Genomic DNA, 17,690 nt, shown 5'->3' on the forward strand with positions numbered 1-17,690 from the left:
GTGTGTGTGATATGAAGAACAAATATATAATCAATAGATCTTAAATCTTTCTTCCATGATTTCTCCATATTCCTGATAGCTGACAAAGGCAATTTCAGGTTTATATAAACTCATTTTTTTATAACTGACTTCCTAACAAAGAATTGGAATTTAAATAGCACTCAGCATTTAATAAAAAGTCAAAGAGAAGTAAGTTCAATTGTACAATTATGAAATCTTTTTTCTTTGAAAACTGATGTCAATGAGAGTTTTTGAAACCTTAACACTGAGTGATCTGCAATGTTTGCAGCATGTTTTCAATTGCTTTAACAATATTTGCTTTCCTTTTTACCTGGAAATAGACAAACTCTGTTTATTAGACTAATCCCTCAAATAGCATACTCATCATGTTGTCCTTTTTCATTGCTCTACCTGCTTTTGGATTGGAACCAGGATGGCCTGCAGACATATCAACTCAAACAGAGCCTTCACATTTCTGTTGTTTAGTTTCTTGAATGCTTGAGGTTTGTAAGTGCACCCTGGCTATATTTGACTTTTCACACTCCTGACAGTTTAAGTGGTTGTGTGGAATAGTCACCATTAGCTGGTCTAAACAAAAGGCTGCTCTTGCACAGTCATGTTCACTGAGGCAAACTTCTGTAAGTTCTTCTTCAACAAATTATTTCAGATACTCATTTAGCATTTAAATGGCCTCCACATTTTTTCTCTTAGACTTTCCGAATGGCAATCTTATGCTTTCTGGTGGCATTGTTAATTGGATCTTCTTGCTAAACGTGAGCACACAGTTGTATAGTATCATCATCTCTTTCCATAGTTTCTGATATCATGTCTGGTAATCATTTGAGTCTGTGACTGCTAGGAAACTATCTTCTTAATTTACCAAAAGATAAAACAAAGCTAAACCGTCCCAACCACAGTCCAGGACTGGCACCATTTCCTGCTCATATATGATCTACTTATTACTCCAAGCTTAGAAATGCTAAATTATTCCACAACTACAAAATTTGTTCATTATTTCATGAGTTTTCTTTTCTCCATGTTCTCATTTTATCTCACATTTCTTTCTAAAATCACATTATAATACTCTGTGACCTTCACTGTCTTCCTGGTGTTTTGGAGACTGGCTTCTTGAGTTCTTTGTAAATTTTGGATATCAGTCCAGTGTCGGATGTAGGGTTGGTGAATATATTTTCCCAATCAGTGGGCTGCCATTTTGTCTTGTTGACTGTGTCCTTTGCCTTACAGAAGCTTCTCAGTTTCAGGAGGTCCCATTTATTAATTGTTGATCTCAGTGTCTGTGCTACTGGTGTTCTGTTCAAGAAGTGGTCTCCTGTACCTGATGGGGGAAGTATTTCTGTGTATGTTTATCTTTTTGATTGTTAAATAAAGTTCTGTTTGGCCAATGAAACAGCAAGTTAGCCGGGACTAGGAGTCAAAGAGGATTCTGGGAAATGTAGTAGAGAAGTGGTGATCCAGGCTAGAAGTGACATAGCAAGGAGACTCATATAGAGCAGGGAGAAACAGGAAGGGTCCCTTTCCCCTTCGCCTCCTCCAGCAGCAGGATGTGAGCCACCGGCAAGAGAGGGCACCAGCAAAAGGCATCCTCTACAAGATAAGTCTTATCAAATATATAGGTTTATGATAATTAAGACTGTGCTAACAGATGAGGAATCCTAGTCATTGGCCAAGCAGCATTTGAACCTAATACAAGTCTCTCTGTGCATTAATTTGGGCCCTAACTCGGGCCGGCAGCTGGCACAGAGCACACATGTGGTGGTGGGGCTCGGGCAGCTTTGGTGGAAAGATTTATCATAACATGCACCAATTCATTGAAGGGTATTTCCTACTTTCTCTTCTAATAAGTTCAGTATGGCTGGGTTTATGTTGAGGTCTTTGATCCATTTGGACTAAAGTTTTGTGCATGGCAATACACATGGATCTATCTGCAGTCTTCTACATGCCAACATCCAGTTATGCCAGCACTATTTGTTGAAGATGCTTTCTTTAATCCATTGTATAGCTTTAGCTTCTTTGCCAAAAATCAGGTGTTTATAGATGTGTGGGTTAATATCAGGGTTTTCAACTCGATTCCATTGGTCTACCTTTCTATTTTTGTGCCTATACCAAGCTGTTATCAGGACTATAGCTCTATAATACAGTTTGAAATCAGGGATGGTGATGCCTCCAGAATTTCTGTTATTGTACAGGGTTGTTTTGGCTATCCTGGGTCTTAGACAAACCTCTAGCCAAACTAACCAAAAGGCAGAGAGAGAGAGCATGCTAATTAACAAAATCAGAAACAAAAAGGGGGATATAACAACGGACACTGAGGAAATTCATAGAATCTTCAGGTCATACTTTGAAAACCTATACTCCACAAAATTTGAAAATCTAAAGGAAATGGACAGTTTTCTGGATAAATATCACTTACCAAAATTAAACCAAGATCAGATAAACAGTTTAAATCGACCTATAACCCCTAATGAAATAGAAGCAGTCATCAAAAGCCTCCCAACCAAAAAAAGCCCAGGGCCAGATGGCTTCACTGCAGAATTCTACCAGAAATTCAAACAAGAACTAATTCCAGTACTCCTCAAACTGTTCTGCACAATACAAGCAGATGGGATATTGCCAAACTATTTCTACGAGGCTACAATCACTTTGATACCCAAGCCACACAAAGATATGACTAAAAAAGAGAACTACAGACCGATATCCCTCATGAACACTGATGCTAAAATACTCAATAAAATATTGGCCAACCGAATACAAGAACATATCAGAAAAATCATCCATCATGATCAAGTAGGCTTCATCCCAGGGATGCAAGGATGGTTCAACATATGAAAATCCATCAATGTAATCCACCATATAAACAAACTGAAAAAGAAAAACCACATGATCATCTCACTAGATGCTGAAAAAGCCTTTGACAAAATCCAACATCCCTTCATGATAAAGATCTTTGAGAGAATAGGAATAACAGGAACATATCTAAACATGATAAATGCAATATAAACCAAACCAATAGCCAACATCAAACTAAATGGAGAGAAACTCAAAGCATTTCCTCTAAAATCAGGAACAAGACAAGGCTCTCCACTCTCTCCATATCTCTTCAATATTGTACTTGAAGTTCTAGCTAGAACAATAAGACAAAAAAAGGGGATCAAAGGGATACAAAGTGGAAAGGAAGAAGTCAAACTTTCACTATTTGCAGATGACATGATAGTCTACATTAGTGACCCGAAAAACTCTACCAGGGAACTCCTACGGCTGATAAACACCTTCAGCAAGGTAGCAGGATACAAAATTAACTCAAAAAAATCAGTAGCCCTACTATACACAGATGATAAATCCAATGAGAAAGAAATCAGGGAAACATCACCTTTCACAATATCCACAAGCAACATAAAATATCTTGGGGTAACACTAACCAAAAAAGTGAAAGACCTGTACAATAAGAACTTTGAGACTTTAAAGAAAGAAATTAAAGAAGATACCAGAAAATGGAAAGATCTCCCATGCTCTTGGATAGGTAGAATTAACATAGTAAAAATGGCAATCCTGCCAAAAGCAATCTACAGATTCAATGCAATCCCCATCAAAATCCCAACACAGTTTTTCACAGACATTGAAAGAACTCAACTTTATATGGGAAAATAAACAACCAAGGATAGCCAAAACAACTCTTTACAATAAAGGATCTTCTGGAGGCATCACCATCCCTGACTTCAAGCTCTACTATAGAGCCATAGTTCTGAAAACAGCTTGGTATTTGGCACAAAAATAGACAGATAGACCAATGGAATCGAATTGAAAACCCTGATACTAACCCACATGCCTACGAACACCTTATTTTTGACAAAGGTGCTAAATCTATACAATGGAAAAAAGATAACATCTTCAACAAATGGTGCTGGTACAATTGGATTCAGACATGCAGAAAATTGCAGATAGATCCATACCTGTCATCATGCACAATACTTAAGTGCAAATGGATAAAAGCTCTCACCATAAATCCAACCACATTGAATCTTCTAGAAGAGAAAGTGGGAATTACCCTTGAACAAATTGGCACAGGAGACAGCTTCCTGAACATTATGCCAGTAGCACAAACATTGAGGTCTACAATTAATAAATGGGACCTCCTGAAATTGAGAAGCTTCTGCAAGGCAAAGGAAACAGTCAGTAGGACAAAATGACCACCCACAGAATGGTCCCACAGATCCCACATCTGACAGAGGACTAATTTCCAAAATATATAATGAGCTCAAGAAGCTAGCCACCAAAACACCAAACAATGAAATTAAAAAGTGGGGTGCAGAACTAAATAGAGAATTCTCAACAGAGGAATCTGAAATGGCTGAAAGACACTTAAGAAAGTGCTCAAAATCCTTGGCCATCAGAGAAATGCAACTCAAAACAACTCTGAGATACCACCTCACACCTGTCAGAATGGCTAAAATCAAAAATACCAATGACAATCTATGCTGGAGAAGATGTGGAGAAAAAGGAATGCTCCTCCATTGCTGGTTACGATAAATCTTTCTGCCAAAAGCTGCCTGAGCCCCACTGCCACGTGTGAGCTTTACCCCAGCTGCCCACCCGAGTTAGGCCCAAATGAATACACAGAAACTTGTATCAATGCTGCTTGGCCAATGACTAGGATTCCTCATCTTCTAGCTCAGTCTTAACTATCATAAATCTATGTATGTTATAAGACTTATCTTTTCCGATGCCTTATTGGTATCCCTCCTTGCCAGTGGATCACATCGTGGCGCTAGAGCAGGAGCTGAGGGGAAAAGCTTCCGGTTTCTCCTTCTTTAAATCTGAGTCTCCTTGCTATATCACTTCCTGCCTGGATCATCACTTATCTACTACATTTCTCAGAATCCTCTTTGACTCATAGCCCTGCCTAACTTGCCGTTTCATTGGCCAAACAGTATTTTATTTAACAATCAATAAGATAAACATACACAGAAGTACTTCCCCCATCATCTCTTTTCTGTCTAAAATAAAAGGATAACTTATCTTTTATAATAACTGAAGAAAACTATAGCCATAACTATCTGTCATCAACTCTATCAAAGACCACAGAAGGATAATATATAAACTCTAGAATTGACAGAGACATCCGCTACCTGGACAGTCACCCAAAGTTCCTCTGTAACGTTGGGGCATCCATCTTCAGCCCATAGGCCACAGTGTGTCTGGCACACTTCTCCATTTTAACAGGAACCCTTCTGTACTTTGACTTCAATCAAGTACAGGATTTCAAGTGAGATCTTCTATCAAGAGAATCCCATCTAACATGGACTGGATACAATCCATTCAAAACTTTTACTACACTAACATTTTCTTCCTACAGGACGCCACATGACTATCATCGTCCCATTTCAGCAGGAAGTAACTTGGATGCTACGTCCCCTTTCCCCATTGTTGTCACTTAGGATAGTGTATATACCTAGTTAGGGATAGCTTCCTATTGTTTATGGTTGGGATTGGAAGGAGGTGTTCAGGCTTGGACACCTCTTTCAGATGACTTTAGGGTTTAGTTAAAATAATTAGGATGTGACATAAGCAGATTGTTGTATCTTCTTATATTACCTTTATGATTGTTAATTTTGGATAGTTTACACTGTTAAGTTTTAATCCTCTTTTAGACTAAAAGGGGAATTGTAGGGGAAGCTGTAGCCACGCCTACTTAGGGGTTGGCTACAGGTGTGCCTGACCATGCTTACGAGGGTGTGGTCAGGATGACGTGTAGAGGACACTTTCAGGGGACTGGGTTCTCGATTTCGGTTTCACTTTTGTATTTGCTGGACAGACTGCTGCCGCACCGGCTGGCTAGGTTGCTCTGTAAGTAAGGCTTTTCCCTATTAAATACCCTTATATTTCTACCTGACTCCGTATTGGCAATTTCCCACTATACCGGTGGGAGTGCGAACTTGTAAGACCACTCTGGAAATCAGTATGGTGGTTGCTCAGAAAAATGGGAATCAGTCTACCTCAAGATCCAGCCATTCCTCTCTTGGGTATATACCCAAATACTGCATGTTCATACAACAAGGACATATGTTCAACCATGTTCATAGCAGCATTGTTTGTAAGAGCCAGAACCTGGAAGCAACCTAGAGGCCCCTCACCTGAAGAATGGATAGAGAAAATGTGGTACATTTACACAATGGAGTACTACTCGGCACAAAGAAGCAACGGAATCTTGAAATTTGCAGGCAAGTGGATGGAACTAGAAGAAACCATCCTGAGTGAGGTAACCCAGTCACAAAAAGACAAACATGGTATGTACTCACTGATATATGAATTTTAGACATAGAGCAAAGGATTACCAGCCTATAATCCTCTTCACCAAAGAAACTAGGAAACATGAAGGACTCTAAGGGATAAATGGACCCCAGGAATGGGAAGTGGCATGAACTCCTGAGCTAATTGGGAGCATGAGGGTAGGGGAGAGGGAGCTGCCACAATAAGAGTAAGAGAAGAGGAGTAGAGGAGAGGAAATGGAGGAGCAGAAATATTGAGTTGGGGGAAGAATAGAGGAGAGAGAGCAGGATGAGAGATACCATATCAGAGGGAGCCACTATAGGTCCGAGAAGAGATCTGGAACCAGGGAGATCTCCAGAGACCTACAAGGATGGCATGATCTGACAATCCAGGCAATGGTGGAGAGGATAACCTAAAAGTCCTTCCCCTAAAATGAGATTGATGACTACTCTTTATGCCATCCTAGAGCCCTCATCCAGTGGCTGATGGAAGCAGAGACAGACATCCACAGATATACACTGAGCTGAAATCTGGAATTTAGTTGAAGAGAGGGAGGAATGAAGAACAAAGGGATCTGCACCAGGTTGGAGAAACCCACAGGAACAATTGGCCTGAACAAGGGAGAGCACATTGACCCCAGATGCTGTCTGGGAGGCCAGTACAAGACTGATCCAGACCCCTGAACATCGATGTCAATAAGGAGGCCTCTGCACTCCAAGGAGCCTCTGGTGGTGGAATAGTATTTTTCCCTGGTGCAAGAATGGACTTTGAGAGCCCATCTCACGTGAAGGGATACACTCTGTCCCTGAACACATGGGGAAGGGCCCAGGCCCAGCACAGGAAGATTTGGTGGACACTGCAGAGCCCCCTTTGAGGGCCCTACCCTTCCTGGGGAGTGGTGGGTGGATGGGGTGGGGAGTAGTTGGGGGTGGGGGAGGAGGGATGGGGGTGAGGGAAGGAAGAGGGAGAAGGGACTTACATGTGAAACAAGCTTATTCCCTAACTTGAACTAATAAATAAAAAAATTCGAAAATAAAAAAATAAAGTTGAGAATTAGTTTTTCAAGGTCTGTGAAGAATTGTGCTGGGATTTTGATGGGGATTGCATTGAATCTGTAGATTGCTTTGGGCAAGATTGCCATTTTTACTATGTTGATCCTACCTATCCAAGAACATGGGAGATCCTTCCATTTTCTGCTATCTTCTTATTTCTTTCTTTAAAGACTCAAAATTCTTATGATACAGGTCTTTCACTTTTTTGGTTAGTGTTACCCCAAGGCATTTTATGTTGTTTGTGGCAATTGTAAAGGGTGATGTTTCTCTGATTTCTTTCTCAGCACATTTATCATCCATATATAGTAGGGCTATTGATTTTTTTGAGTTAATCTTGTATCCTGCCCCTTTGTTGAAGGTGTTTATCAGCTGTAGGAATTCCCTGGTTGAGTTTTTCGGGTCTTTTATGTAGACTATCATATCATTTGCAAACAGTGAAATCTTGACTTCTTCCTTTCCACTTTGTATCTCCCTGAGCTCCTTTTGTTGTGTTATTGCTCTAGCTAGAACTTCAAGGACAATATTGAAGAGACATGGAGAGAGTGGACAGCCTTGTCTTGTTCCTGATTTTAGAGGAATAGCCTTGAGTTTCTCTCCATTCAGTTTGATGTTGGCTGTTGGCTTGCTGTTTTTATTATGTTCAGGTATGTCCTGTTATTCCTGTTCTCTCCATGACATTTATCATGAAGGAGTGTAGCATTCTGTCAAAGGCTTTCTCAGCATCTAGTGAGATGATCATGTAGTTTTTCTACTTCAGTTGGTTTATACAGTGGATTACATTGATAGATTTTCGAGTGTTGAACAAACCCTGAATCTCGGGAATGAAGCCTACTTGATCATGGTGGATGATTTTTCTTGGAAATGGTTTTCCAGTATTTTATTGGGTATTTTTGCATCAATGTTCAAGAGGGATATTGGTCTGTAGTTCTCTTTCTTAGTTGTGTCTTTGTGTGGCTTGGGTACCAAGGTAATTGTAGCCTCGTAAAAAGAGTTTGGCAACGAACCTTCTGCTTCTATTGTGTGGAACAATTTGAGTAGTATTGGTATTAGCTCTTCTTTGAATTTCTGGTAGAATTCTGCACTGTAGCCATCTAGCCCTGGACTTTTTTTTTGGTTGGGAGACTTTTGATGACTGCTTCTATCTTCCTAGACGTAATAGGTCTGTTTAAGTTGCTTATCTGTTCTTGATTCAATTTTGGTAAGTGATATCTGTCCAGAAAATTGTCCATTTTATTTAAATTTCCCAATTTTGTGGATTACAAGTTTTCAAAGTATGACCTGATGATTCTCTGGATTTCCTCAGTGTCCGTTGTTATGTCCCCTTTTCATTTCTGATTTTGTTAATTTGCATGTTCTCTCTCTGCCTTTTGGTTAGTTTGGATAAAGGTTTGTCAATCTTGTTGATTTTCTTGAAGAACCAACTCTTTGTTACATTGATTCTTTGAATTGTTTTCTTTGTTTCAACTTTATTGATTTCTGCCCTCAGTTTGATTATTTCCTGGCATCTCCTCCTCTGGGGTGAATTCACTTCCATTAGTTCTAGAGCTTTCAGCTGTGATGTCAACTCTCTGGTGTGACTATTCTCTAGTTTCTTCATGTGAGCACTTAGAGCTGTGAACTTTCCTTTTAGTAGTGCTTTCAAAGTGTCCCATAAGTTTGGGTATGTTGTGTCTTAATTTTCATTGAATTCTAGGAAGTCTTTAATTTCTTTATTTCTTCCTTGATCCAGGAATGGTGCAATTGCGTGTTGTTCAATTTCCATTAGTTGGTTAGTTTTCTGCAATTTGTGTTGTTTTTGAATTCTAACTTTAAGGCATGGTGGTCTAAGAAGACACAGGGGGTTATTCCAATTTTTTGTGCCTGTTGAGGTTTGCTATTTTGCTGAATATGTGGTCAATTTTAGACAAGGTTCCATGTGATGCTGAAAAGAAGGTATATTCTTTTGTGTTTGGATGGAATGTTCTATAGATGTCTGTTAATCCCAGTTGGGTCATAACTTCTGTTAGTTCCTTTGTCGGTTTGATAAGTTTCTGTCTGGTGGTTCTGCCCATTGGTGAGAGTGGGGTGTTGAAGTCTCCCACTATAACTGTGTGAGGTCTTATTTGTGATTTGAGTTTTAATGATGTTTCTTTATACCAATGTTGGTGCCTTTGTATTTGGGGCATGGATGTTTAGAATTGAGAATTCTTCATGATGGATTTTTCCTGTGATGAATATGAAATGACCTTCTTCGTATCTTTTGATTGATTTTAGTTTGAAGTCTAATTTTTTAGATACTAGGATAGCTACCCCAGCTCATTTCTTGGGTACATTTGATTGGAATATCTTATCCCAACCCTTTTCTCTGAGGTAATGTCTGTCTTTTAATTTGAGGTGTGTTTCTTGTATGCAGCAGAAGGATGGATTCTGTCTTTGTATCCATTCTGTTAACCTGTGTCTTTTTATAGGCGAGTTAAGACCATTAATATTGAGGGAAATTAAGGACTATCGAGTGCTTATTCTTGTTTGTTTTTGATTTGTTGATGGTAGTGGTATTGTATGTGGATTTACTCTGCTTTTTCTTTTGGGTTTTTGTAAAGTGGGATTATCTATTGCCTATGCTTTTGTGAGTGTATTTAATTTCCTTAGGTTGGAGTTTTCCTTCCAGTACTTTTTGTAGGGCTGGATTAGTGGTTACATATTGTTTAAATCTTGTTTTGTCGTGGAATATCTTGCTTTCTCCATCTATATTGATTGAAAGCTTTGCTGGGTATAGTAGTCTGGACTGACATCCCTGTTCTCTTAGAGTTGGTAGAGTATCCAGGTCCTTCTGGCTTTCAGAGTTTCCATTGAGAAGTCCAGTGTAATTCTGACAGGTTTGCCTTTATATGGTACTTGGCCTTTTTCCTTTACTGCTCTTAATATTCTTTCTTTATTCTGTATGTTTGGTGTTTTTATTATTATTATTATTATTATTATTATTATTATTATTATTATTTGTTTTTTTGAGACAGGGTTTCTCTGTGTAGCTTTGGAGCCTACCCTGGCACTCACTCTGGAGACCAGGCTCCCTCAAACTCACAGAGATATGCCTGCCTCTGCCTCCTGAGTGGGTGTTTTAATTATGTGACAAGGGGACTTTCTTTTGTGGTCCACTCTATTTGGTGTTCTGTAGGCTTATTGTACTTTCATTGGCATGTCTTTATTTAGGTTGGGAAAGTTTTCTTCTATGATTTTGTTGAATATGTTTTCTGTACCTTTGACTTGGTTTTCTTCACCTTCTTTTCTACCTATTATTCTTAGGTTTGGTCTTTTCGTGGTGTCCCATGTTTCCTGGATATTTTGTGTTAAGGATTTGTTGGACTTAAGATTTTTCTTTGCTTGATGAATTTATTTCCTCTAGTTTATCTTCAGCATCTGAGATTCTGTCTTCCATCTCTTGTATTCTGTTGGTTATGCTTGCATCTGTGGTTCCTGATTGTTTACTCAGCTTTTCCACTTCCAGCGTTCCCTCAGTTTGTGTTTTCTTTATTGTCTCTGTTTCAGTTTTCAGGTCCTGAACTGTTTCCTTCAGTTGTTTATTTGTATTTTCTTGATTTCTTGCATCTTTTGGTTTGTCTTTTCTTCCATTTCTCTGAAGGATTTTCTGATTTCCTCTTTTAGGGTCTCTATCGTCTGCATGAAGTTGTTTTTAAGCTTGCTCTCTTCTGCTTCATCTTTGTTGGGATGTTCAGGTCTTGCTGGTGTAGAGTCCCTAGACTCTGGTGGTGTCATATTGGTTTTCCTGTTGTTGGATGTGTTCCTATATTGTCATCTTCCCATCTCTTCTTTCAGGGGGTGTAGGTGGTATCTCTTCCTTTCCTGGAGTGTATGGGTCTAAGGTTCTCTTCGGGTGGGTGCAATTGGCCCCGATACTCTGATGGGTCTCAAGATGGGTATAGGCGGGTCTGAGGCACTTGCTCTCCAGGTGGGTGAGAGCAGGACTAGGGAAGAGATGTCAGCAGACTCTGGGTTGCTTGGTCCTCAGGGGCCCAGTCGACCTTCCTGAAGATCCCAGGGCAGGAGTTCCCAGAGTGGGCAGGCGGAAGTTGGGCCCAAGTCATGGGCCAAAGCAGCTCACCTCTGCACTCTGCACTCTGCACTCTGCACTGTGTGGGGGTGGGAATAGCCTAGCAATCTCAGCAGAGTCTGGGTAGCTTGGTCCTCAAGGGCCCAGTCACCGGCCTGTAGACTCCAGGGCAGGAGTTCCCAGAGTGGGCAAATGGAACTTGGCAAATTATTTTCTTTTTTCTTGTATTTTTTGTTTGGTTTTGGTAGTGAGGTAATATTGATTTCATAAAAGCAATTTGAAATTTTTTCTTCATTTTGTACTTTATGGAATAATTTCAGTTACTTTTCTATCACCAGCAAAGTGGAACAATAGCAGCTTCTCCCTTAGGGAGAGTGAAATTAAAGTAGAACATTTAAGTGAAACCTTGGCCTCAAGACTTATGCGGAGTGGGGTATTTCACAAATGTGAGACCAGCTTTAGTACTCTTGGGAAAGTAGAGGTGAGGTGCTCTGTAGCAATGAAATCCCCAGCTGTGTCCCAGCTGAGCTCCAGTGCAATGGACTGGGCTTTGTCTCACACACATCTCACAGGAAGATTTCTAAAATGATGTCCAGGGCTTTCCAGGTCCTTTGTGCACCGCCTGCTCATCTGACCACTAAGGGTCTGAGATCCTCTATGCAGTGAATTTCAAAAGTGTGAGCAAGAGGCCACCCAGTCCCAGGAGCTTCTCAATTGCTCAGTTCTTGGTTGACACCCAGTGGATGTTCCCAGGCCACAGATATTGGCTCCATGTTGGGGGGACTGAGAGACTCTTGGTCTGAAAAACTACACTCATGGCAACAAGAATTAGAAGAGCTTGGTTAAAGAGCAAGGAGGTGGTCTTCTGTGGGAAGGGGGAGGAAAGAAAAGATTAGCTACTGATCCATCTTATTCCAGACAGCGTGAACTCTTACAGGGGTCCTGTGAGATGGCTTAGTGTTTGGTATTGTCAACTTGACAGGGTCTAGAACCACCTATGCGGCAGGACTTTGGGCACACCTGTGAGGAGTGATCTAGGTTAGGTTAACTGAGACTCTGGGCTCACCTGTGAGGGATGATCTAGGTTAGGTTAATTGAAAGGGGAAGACCCACCTCAACTGTGGGTGGCAGCATTCCATGGGATGGGACTGGACCAAATGAGAAGGAGAAAGTGAGCTGAATACTAGCACTCATCTCTCTGCTTCCTCTCCATGTAGACAAGACGGGGACCAGATGTTTTAAATTCTTGCCACCCTGATTTTCACCTCTAGCCTGCCCAGCCCACTGACTCTTCATCTCAACAAATGATTCTTCAGGTCCCAAACACTGGTTCTTTTAAAAATTATTATTATTATTATTATTATTATTATTATTATTATTATTATTATTATTATTATTCCTGGCCTTTTATTATCTCAATCCAATCTTTCAGTCCCCATAGATACCATTATTTATTTATTCATGCAAGTGGACATTTGTTATATGTCTGCCTATGTGTGCATTGAAGTCAGAGGACAACCTGAGGTGTTCTCACTCAGGTGATGCCCGCCTTGCTTTGGAGATAGTGACTCTCACTTGGACCTGGGGCTTAATGATTAGACTAAGCTGGCTGCCAGTGAGCCCTGAGATTTTCCTGTCTCCATCTCCCTGGTGCTTCAGGTGCTAGGGATGGAACTTGGGTCCTTGCACTTGTCTGGCAAACATTTTAGTGATCGAGTTCTTCACACTGCCTCGTTATATTTCATTTTAAAGTTACTGATTAATTGATTGATTGATTGATTGATTGGATGTGTGGGTACCAGAGTGTGCCTGTGGAGGTCAGAGGATTACTTTCAGGAGCTGCTTCACCTTCCACCTTGCTGAGGTCTCCATTTCCCATCTCCCACAGGAGTGCTGGGATTACAAATGCATACTACACTACCCAGCTTTTAATGTGGGTTCTGGGGATTGGACTCAGGTCATTCTGCGTGTGTTGCAAATGCTCTCACCTGCCAAGCCATTTCCCTGCATGCCTGCACTATTTTTTCAAAAAGATTTGAAACATGAACCTTCTCACTGTGCCGGAAGAGATCGCTGGTCCAGCCAGCTTCCCATGTTTCTGCTCCAGCTTCCCACCCCTCCCTGCTGTTGCTGCTCTGTCTATGATAAATCTTATGGTCAGAACCAGTTCAGGTCACCATAGTCCAAGCTCACTATTATTTCCCTATTCTTTTTCATTCAATGAAATCCCTACCAGAGACTCACTCCCCTCACACTCCCCCCCCCCGCCTCATTCCATCATTCCATCCTACTTCATTTTCTTCACTATGCCTTGATCCTGTTGTTCACCCAATCCTTGATCACACCAAGAACACATCAGTTCAGGGCCCTTGCACTGGCTCTGCCATTCTCTGGGAATGACTACCCAGATAGTCAGAGTCTTGCTTGGCGGCCCTCTTACAAAGCAGCGCTTCTAGAACTTTACCTTATTTTATTTTTTCTGCATGACTTTTTTGTTTGTGTTATTTCTACATTCAAATATCACACAAGCTCTTAGAAGGCAAGACCTAGCCTGTTTTGCTGGTCGTCACGTTCCTGGTGGTTGAGACAGTGCACACAGCGTCAACACTGAGATGCTTTCAGATCTTTTACATTTCATCCTTCTACGCAGATGTGCAATGGGGCCGCTAGATGGCATTCGAGTACTTTCTGTGTATTGATAATGTATCTGGTCTCTGTCAAAGTTAGTGTCCTGGTTTCTCTCCTTTGTTTGGTGCTGGGTATGGGAACCAGAGACTTGTGCATACCACAGAAGTAGATCACTGAGCCATACCCAGGCTTTGGTAGCTTGAATAGTTAGCCACAAGCAATCCTATGAATTCCTTCACAACCTTCTGATTTGGTTAGTGTTGACACAAGCAATTGTGTTTTGTTTCTGGCAATGTTGTGTTCTAGATATATCAGTTGGGACTGTATCCCAAAACTCTGTATTTTGATTTGTTGTGGGTTTTTCTATAATGGAATGCATCTGTTGCAAAGAGAATTTTTTTTGATGAAGAATGAGGACTACATGTTTAAGAACAAATATTTAAAATATAGTTAAGGATTATGCTGGTGTAATAAAGTGGCAGTTATATATTCTCCTCCAAGTTTCATGGTTTCATTAGCCCTGGTTGTTGTCTAGGTTTCCAGTACTAGGAGTAATCTCCCTTGTTGAGTGGGTCTTTGCGGTTATTGATCTTGTCTAAAGTTGGAGACAAGATCAATACCTTGGTCACCCCCAAGGTATTTGTGCCACTATTGCATCCTGAAGGTTATCGTGCCATGCTGGTCATTGCTGTGGTTCATAGGCAATAGAGCTGGGTAGGGCTGTTGGTTGCTTCTCTCCTTTGGAAGCTTGTGTGGCATCTTCTGGTACCATGAAAGTTAGTCCTTAGGGAGGAGGCTTTCAGGTCACTTCCAGCTTCAGATCACTTGTGTTCTGCTATTCCCTTACTTATTGCACCCTGCTCCCAACACGCACAATGGTTCCTTTTTGCTTTCCCTGTTTCTGCAGTCACTCCAGGTTATGTACTCACATCAGCAGATTTGGAGCTAGGAGCATCAGATGAGAGAATGAGAGAGAACATTCGACATTTGTCTTTCTGGATCTGGGTTACCTCACTCAACACGGTCTTTTCTATGCCCATCCATTTATCTGTTGGGAGGAAGACCAATCCAAGGCTTTCTCAGAGGCCCTGATGAAAGGACAAAGGGAGCACTAATTCTGTGTCCTTGCTTAGTGGGGCGGATATAGCAAGGTCTGGCGTGAGGCTGGGACCAAGACCTCAAAGGCTTTCAGGTTTCAGCTCATGGGAACCTGACTCCCCCCATCCCCGCAAAGAGACTGGAGCTATCAGCCCCAAGGCCACTTCATGCTGTCTATAATGCACTTGTGATACCCTGTGCACTCTTTGTGTGGTATCGCTTGATTAGCTTCCTGCTGGCTTTATCACATTGTATGATAAGTTTTCTACTGACTCTGTCCCATTTCCCCTCCAAAGTGTATCTAAGATGCTGCTTCATTTCTCAGTAAACTTGCTTGGCATAAGCCACTTCCTGACCCCAAACTTTGCCATCTTCTTCCTTTTCTCATCCCCTGGTCCATCCCTTTCAAGAACCTGTGACTGAAGAATGACATGCTGGGATGAAAGAGAACCCAATTCAATGTGATCTTTTCTAGCTCCATTCATTTACCTGAAATAAAGGTCATGATTTCATTTTCTTTACTTTCTTTACTGAATAGTATTCCACAGTGTATATGCACCACAGTTTCATTATCTATTTTTCAGCTGTTTTGTCTGCATGCATGTATTTCTGTATTCCACATGTGACTAGTGCCTATGGAGGCAGGAAGAAGTCATTGGATCCCCTGGAACTGGAGATACAGACTGTTATGAGCCACCATGTTGGTGCTGGGAACTGGCCCTGGGTCCTCTGGAAGAGAAATGAGTGTGTTTAACTGCTGAGACATTTCTCCAGACCCTTTTACATGATTTTTTTTCTTTTTTGTTTTTTTGAGACAGGGTTTCTCTGTGTAGCTTTGGAGCCTATCCTGACACTCGCTCTGGAGACCAGGCTGGCCTCGAACTCACAGAGATCTGCCTGCCTCTGCCTCCCAAGTGCTGGGATTAAAGGAACGCACCACCAACATCTGACTGTGATTTTTTTCTTTCAGATTTTTTATTTGAATTAGAAACAGGATTGTTTTACATGACAATACCAGTTCCCTCCTCCCTCCTGTCCTCCCCTACCACCCCCCACAACTAAAAATCCTACCCATCACATATCCTTTCTGCTCCCCCTGGATGGTGAGGTCTTCCATAGGGTGTCATCAGAGTCTATCGTATCTTTTGGGACCTTTTATGTGATTTTTAAGTCTCATCTTTTATATAACTTACATAACTTATGCAAATCTTTGCAGTTTCATTAGACTTCTACCTTTTGCCATATAAAAAAATTCCTTGTTAGAAAGATCTCTATTCTGTTACCTTTTTAACATTGTATCCTCTTACTTACTGTCCCTTATTATCACAAGATATAGTAACATTAACAGAAGCAAGGCGTGTTATAGAAAGCAACCTTAGCTGCCCATAGAACACCCAGAAAGCAGCACTGAACTAGTGAAAAACGAAAGCCAGCTATAGTAGCACAGGACTGCATCCTAGCCCCATAGTAGCTGAGAGAGAAGGATTTCGGAGAGTTTAAGGCTACCTAGGCCTAGAGATTGAGACCTAGTATCACCTCTTCTCTAAACAACAATAACAAAAAGATGAAACACAGAAACACCAACAAAAAACCAATATAGGGTACTGATGTAGAGAGTTGGCACCCCCAGACACTTCAGCAGCCAGCTTTCTCCAGGTTGTAGAGTCCAGGGTCTTATCTGGGCCATTCTTAGCCCTCTAGTGAATGAATCTCTGATGGTCACTAGGACATCTATCTGATGCCCCAGAATAAATAGTTGGCTGCTCTGGTTGCTACCTTTTGTGTAGACTATCTTCAGGGACACGGATAAGTTTTCATACTTGTTGGTACCCAGTATGGCCTTATAGATATGTCAAAGAGTTCTCAGAGTTACCATGCCCACATGGCAGGTACCTTGTTGATGTCCATCTGGAGGCTGATGGTGTGGTGTTTACACGAATACAGTATGTGGTTTTGTGGGTCTTAGAAGTGTCATCTGGTATCATAGGCTGTCATGCCAGGCTTACAGGCTCATTTGTTGATGCCTACTTGTAGCTTGATGACAGACTAGCCAACCTCCACAGTGGTGTCATCGATGTTTTGATGCTGTTAATCTATGCAGATAACTCCAATCTCCATGCTGTACTGAATTCCTTTGAATTGGCCTTGTTACTAGCCTTGAACAGCTCCATTGGGTTAATGCCTTGGTCAAATGGTCTTGAGGATGTTAGAGAGGTTTTCTGTTCCTGGTTCTATACCAGATCTTAGGAACTGAACTGGGCTGTGGCTGGTAGGTGACTGTACATAGGATACCCCATATTTTAGACTATTCTGGAAGATAGGGCAAGTGGAAGGACCATAAGTACCTCAATATAGCTATGGAACTCAGCTTCCTTCTTGTGGCCATATTTGGAAAGGTGTCTGCAATGGAATCTTTAGCTAAGACATCTAAGTTGCTTCCATTTCCTAGCTATTGTAAATAGAACAACAATAAACATAGATGAGCAGGTATCTCTGGAACCTCTAGAGTAGAGTATAGCATCCTTTGGAAATATACAACCTAGATAATGGGGGCAGATCTGTTTTGAACTTTTTTAAAA

The 17,690-nt window shown here is 41.1% G+C and overlaps 1 pseudogene; it reads right to left on the reverse strand.

The window, feature by feature from the left end:
- Positions 1 to 259: 259 nt before the first annotated feature.
- LOC113836749 lies at positions 260 to 17,019 on the reverse strand (annotated as a pseudogene).
- Between the last annotated feature and the right edge of the window lie 671 nt (positions 17,020 to 17,690).

Source organism: Cricetulus griseus, chromosome 7, assembly GCF_003668045.3.
Source record: "Cricetulus griseus strain 17A/GY chromosome 7, alternate assembly CriGri-PICRH-1.0, whole genome shotgun sequence".
NCBI classification, from domain to species: Eukaryota; Metazoa; Chordata; class Mammalia; order Rodentia; family Cricetidae; genus Cricetulus; species Cricetulus griseus.